Genomic DNA, 7,051 nt, shown 5'->3' with positions numbered 1-7,051 from the left:
AACGATAAACTTAAAAATTTTAAAAAAATGATAAATAACACATGTCGATGATTTTATATATTTAATTGTGTTTATAGTGTTCATATCAGAATCGAAATAAGGTCGGGGACAGGGATACAACTACCATCCACGCCCATTCGCGGTCAACTATAGGTCTAATTGGCAAAAAAACTGCCTTTATAACGGGACAATTCAGATCAAAAATCACGAAACGGATTATAATTGTTGCGCGTCCATAATCATGAGTCATTACTCCCATTTCCATTTAAGACATTTTAAATGAGAATGAAACATTTTAACATTTATTTTCTTAAAAACCACTCGTCACTTCAACAAAATTTAATTACTATACTTATATTAACTCCCAAATAAACAATTAAAATTCACGTGTCCAATTGGAATTCACGTGTCATTGAAAAACGATATCATAATTAATAGAAATAAATAGTAATGAATATCACAATAATTGTTGTCTCAAAATACAATGTCGTATCTAAAAAAAATTCAAGATAAAAAAATTCCTTAACGTATATCCGACAAATATTAATTTTCATCTATAACTTTTTATACCCTATTATCTAAAAAAACAAAAAAAATATATAATAAAATATATAAACAATTAAAATTCACCGTGTCATTGAAAACGATATCCTAATTAATAGAAATAAATAGTAATGAATATCACAATAATTGTTGTCTCAAAATACAATGCCGTATCTAAATTATTTTGAATCTAAAAAATTTTCAAGATAAAAAAATTCCTTAACGTATATCCGACAAATATTAATATTTCTTCTATAACTTTTTATACCCTATTATCTAAAAAAACAAAAAAAAATATATATAATAAAATATATAAACATAATTTTTAACATAATATATTAAAAATTCATATTATTATAAAAAGATAAACTTAAAATCATAAAAAAAAACAAATAAATAACATATGTCGGTGATTTTATATATTTAATTGTGTTTATAGTGTTTAGATCAGAATCGAAATAAGATAGGGACGTTGTCGGGACAGGGACACAAATACCATCCACGCCCATTCGCGGTCAACTATAGGTCTAATTGTAAAAAAAAAACGCCTTTATAACGGGACAATTCGGATCAAAAATCACGAAACGGATTATAATTGTCGCGCGTCCATAATCATGAGTCATGACTCCCATTTCCATTTAAGATATTTTAAATAAAAATTGAACCTTTAACATTTATTTTCTTGGAAACCATTAGTCACTTCAACAAAAATTTAATTACCATACCTGGTTATATTAACTCCCAAATAAACAATTAAAATTCACGTGTCCAATTGAAATTCACGTGTCATTGAAAACGATATTCTAATTAATAGAAATAAATAGTAATGAATATCACAATAATTGTTGTCTCAAAATACAATGTCGTATCTAAATTAGTTTGAATCTATAAAATTTTCAAGATAAAAAATTCCTTTAAATTTATGTGACAAATATTAATTTTCGTCTATAATTTTTTATACCCTATTATATAAATAACAAAAAATTTATATAAAAAATTATATATAAAAAAAATTAATATAATATATTAAAAATTCATATTATTATAAAAAGATAAACTTAATATCTTAAAAAACGAATAAATAACCCATGTTGGTGATTTTATATATTTAATTGTGTTTATAATGTTCGGATCAGAATCGAAATGAGATCGGGACAGAATCGGGACAGGGACACAACTACCATCCACGCCCATCTGCGGTCAACTACAAGTCTAATTGGAAAAAAAAACTTCTTTATAATGAGGTAATTCGGATCGAAAATCACGAAGCGAATTATAATTCTCATCCATAATCATGAGTCGTGACTCCCATTTCCATTTAAGAGATTTTAAATAAGAAATGAACCTGTAACATTTGTTTTCTTGGAAACCACTCTTTACTTCAACAAAATTTAATTACTATACCTTGTTATATTAACTCCTAAATAAACAATTAAAATTCACGTGCAATTGAAAATGAAATCCTAATTAATAAAAATAAATAATAATGAATATCACAATAATTGTTATATCAAAATACAATATCGTATCTAAATTAATTTGAATTTATAAAATTTTCAAGATAAGAAATTTCCTTAATATGCTACCAATCTTAATTTTCATCTATAAATTTTTATATTTCATTACTATTAATGTCACACATTCATTAATTTGTATGGTGTTCAATGGATAATGTTTTTAGGATTAAAAAGATAATGTTTGTATAATATTTAAAATTAAAAAAAAAAATCAAAAAATCATTATGTATTAATTTGGTTGGATGAATTAAATATAGTTTGTGTGCATAAGCAAGATATTTAAGAAAAAAAAGCACAATCAGGGAAAGTCGGCTGGCATATATAGAGAAACAAATATTTATTATTTCTATGATGTTTGCTTTTAATTAGTCAACTATCGATTATCGTAATCTTTTTTCATAAAACCTATTACATAATCTTTCAACTACTTTAACATACTTTGACCAAAAATAAAAGAAAGAAAAAAATAGAGCAAAAGTTCAACCACTTGAACCCGATACATTAACTGTCAATTTAGTTGGCTTTATTCAATCCAATTCATTTATTTTTCTTAAAAGTTCTTCATATTATAAATTTTTTAATACAAAAGGGTATATAAAAAAAATCATGAAAATCAAGATATTGGAAATTACATAATTTAAATTATGTAGATCCCATCCGACTTGTGTCCATATTACATAAAATTTGTAGGAAATATTTTTGTAATTTTTTTATATTAAATTTCAATAATATTGTATCACATCATTTCTATTAAAATTATTTTCTCTGATTGTTAATAAAATAATTTGTATACAAATTTATTTGTATAAAAATTTCCTCTTTAATAACTTTCATATTTTATTTTTTAAAATAAACTGTCATCTTATAAACCATTAATTCTTTAATTTAATTATTAAAATAATAAATTAATTTTAATCTAAAATATTAAATATTTAGAATATTTTCCTAAATTATTCAATAAACTACTCTCTTACATAATTCCAAACAAGACCAAATAACTGACAAACAGTTAATGAAGTCTGACGTATTATTTATCTTTACATATTTATTTTAATCACTAAATTATTTGATTAATTAATTAATATATATTTACTTTATACATTATAAAAATTAAATATAAAAAATATTTTAACAAATTAATTTTAAAAAGTCTAAATAAAATTTACTTTGTAATCTATGAAGATTTTATTTTTTTCCTTTTCAAAATTCCTCCACATCAAACTAGATTTGCTTCGTTCTAATCCATTTTTCTGACTCATCTTGACCTGGCACACAATTTATGATGGATATTATTTACTTTTACTTGGATTATGAGTGTGTGAATTTAATACTATATTTTACTTCTTTATTAAGAGCTTTTTTTTTTAAATTATTTATTATTATAATCTTTAATTATTTATCATTTGATTATGTATTTTCATAATAATATTTTTTAATAGGAATAAATTTGGGTTGCCCTAACCCCATATAGAATTTTTTTTTTTATACTAAATTTAGTATTAAAAATTGATTAATTTTTTTTAAAATTATATTTAAATCTATAAAAAAAAAATCTAAGTTTTTATCTTAAACTACTATAGTACCATGTTATATTAAAAATTTATAAATTTATTTAAATTTTTTCTATATTTTATTAAATAGGTTGTCTCCTATATCTTTTATATTTTACTAAATAGGTTGTTTTGGGAGTAGACTCTTCTACCGAGGTTTATAAATTTATTTAAATATTTTCTATATTTTATTAAATAGGTTGTCTCTTATATCTTCTATATTTTACTAAATAGGTTGTTTTGGGAGTAGACTCTCCTACAGAAGATTTATCGAGTTTACTCAGTATGGATAACAGTAACTTATTATATGAATTAACCATAAGAAAACAAGTTTACTTCAAAATAATTTTTATATATTTATTAAGTGTATATAAGAGAGAAAATACTGTTTCACTTTTGTTAATTTTTTAAAATTTAAATATTAATAAAATTAGATTTATTTAAATAAATATATTCTTGCATGTTTATTATATACACCTAAACATTTATATATATTATTTATTTATAATATTTAAAAATAATAATATATTTAAAAAATATTAATAGTTGATACATTAAAAAGATTAATTATTAAGAATAATGTTACTTAATTTTTTTCTATTATTTAATGTCCTCAATTATTTAATTTTTTTACTTTTTAAATTAATATATTACACTAACCTAAAATACAGTTATGTATTTTCTGAAACATGTGGGGCAGAATTTTTACCTATCTTTTCTTAATCCTGTGGTATTGAACTGCGCAATTGGTCCCGATAATGGGCTGGGCCTCACTTGGTTCGATCCAGTAAAGTTAAAGAAAGTAAAACATAAGTCTAAATATTTTAGAGCCCAATTTTGATTTATTTATTAATTTTATTTATGTAATCTATATTTTAAAATTCAATAGGAATTTTGTTTAATTATCAGGTAGTGTTAATAGTTAATTCCATGTTATATTGATACTATGTTATTGAGTATTACTTTTTTAAATTGAAAAATTAAAAATAATTTTATTGTTTTAGATTTTATGAATTTATAAATATGGCAGTTAAAATATGTATATGTAATAAAAAAAAATTAAATTATCTTAATTTTTTTTTTAAAAAACAATTTAATATTATTTAATTAAAAAAATTAATAATAACTATTTGAATTTTCCTTTCCTTATCACTGTCTTCGTTAAAATTTCCTATGAGAGCGTGTATATATATATATATATATTAAAAAAAATACATTTTTTTTCTACATGGGCATTATTTATAATTTTTAACTATAAAAGAGATTGGGCTTACAGGGGTTGGGCTTCAATAGCCCATGTACCAAGGCCGTGATTGTACCTTTGCTTCTAATAACAATGTAATGAAACGTAAATTTTACTAACATGGACTTTATTTAAATATTATTTTTGATAAATTAAATTATTGGACAGCTAATATATATTTTTTTTTTTGTTAGTTGTAGATCTAGTATCATCATGGTTGTTATTTTATTTATTTTATTTTATTCACTCTTGTGAGTCTCGTTTGTATTGTGATCACACCAATGTCGTGTATGAATGTTCGATCGCCAATAATATTCTTTTATAAGGCATTTTTTGTTATGTAAAAAATATAAAATTACTTTTTTAGTTTATAATCTTTTGATTTTATGAAGTAATGGAAGGGGAGACAAGATGGGCTTGGAAATGAGCTTGACCCAATGGGCTTTAAAGAAAAAGCTGAACTTCAATCAATTTTCAAACTCAAAACAATAAAAATCTATTTCAACTTGCATTTCATATTCAAATGCATTATATGCATCCACGGTCTTTTCGGCCATCTTCTTTCTTAAATTAGAGTACTTAGTGAGAATCAAACATACTTATTTTTTTCTAAGAATATGAAAAAATGTACATATATGCTCCCTTGTTAACTTATATTCCACAATTATAACATGGTATATACAGAGTCGGCCCCGAATTTTGGATTGCCCCAGCCCGTTAGAAAAAAGCTTAATATTTTTTTGTTGCCCTAGGTCGAATTAAAAAATTTAATAAGAAAATGGTTTTTTTGTGAGGTTTGAACCCATAACCAAATAAAGGTTCTAAGTTTTATCTAAAATAACTAAACTATAATATCTTATGTTTAAAATTATAATATATTTAATTAAAACCTTAATCATTTTAATAAATGGGCTGACCTGGGAAGTGGGCTTTCCTAGTCCGAAGGCTTGCCGGGCTTACCCGAGGACTATATTATCTTTTATGATCACATTCTCTTATTCATTTTCAAATTGATAGTTAGTGTTATAAATGAGTTTGAAATAATTATTTAATGACTATTATGTATAAATTTACATATATTTATAAATGATTTGTAATTAGGTGGAAGAATAATTAAAAAGACGTCCAAAGAATCAAAGTTGATGCACAAATCCCGGGATCAATTATTTGCATAGAAGATAACAGCTAGAATTGGTCAAATTTCAAACTGGTATAAAATATTAGTTAAAGGAATTATAAATTATTTTCCTTTATTTAAAAAAATGATAATAATTTAAGTCTACAAATAATATAAAAACACCATCGATTGTTTAAAATGTTATTAAACACACTATTAATCTTTCATTATTAATATGATTATAAATATATATAGTGCTTGCTTGATCTAGGGATATATATGAAGAAATTATAAATATTTTGTGGACAGAATAGTGGATTATTTGATTTATTTATTTAATATTGAGTTTTATTAAAACAAAATTAAGTACAATTAATTTGTTATTTTGATTCATGATATGAAAGAAGAAATTTCATTTGATTCTCCAAATTACATCAAAAAATTACATCAAAAACTTGTTTTCATTCATCAAATGCAGTAGACTGATCTTGTTTCATAAACTTTTAAAAATAGTTTAAATTGATTTTTTGTTGTCATTGTTTTCATATAATTATTTTAATATTCTGAAATTTATTTTGTTTATTTATAGCTAATTATTGTACGGACAACAGTCATTTAAACATGAATCCAAACATTTAGGACAAATTAGCATACTTCAAAGGCTGAGGTATTGCCAAAGGACATATTAGAGAAATCTCCAAATATCTACATTTGGAGATTATGGATATGCCAATTATTTAATCATTTACTTAATTGTTTTAAACAGTCAAGTGGGCTGATGTCTAAATAAAAATAAATAATAATACTTAAATGACACTTCTAATTTCTTAATTTTTATATTGTTAATAAAATTTATAAAATATAATTATTAATTTTAATTTAAAAAATTTAAATTAATTTAATAATTTAGATGTGTGAAATATGTTATTTAAAAAATTAATTAATATATTAGATAGGTAAAATGTGTAAATATAAATGTTAACATATAGTTTTATAAATAATAATTTGAATTTCAATTATTTAAAATGAATTTTGAAATTTATAAATAATTATTCATGTAAAATTAGTTAATAATTTATAA

This window comes from Impatiens glandulifera, chromosome 2, assembly GCF_907164915.1.
Source record: "Impatiens glandulifera chromosome 2, dImpGla2.1, whole genome shotgun sequence".
Classification (NCBI taxonomy): domain Eukaryota; kingdom Viridiplantae; phylum Streptophyta; class Magnoliopsida; order Ericales; family Balsaminaceae; genus Impatiens; species Impatiens glandulifera.
The sequence above is the reverse complement of the archived record's forward strand: the minus strand, read 5'-3'. Positions refer to the sequence as shown.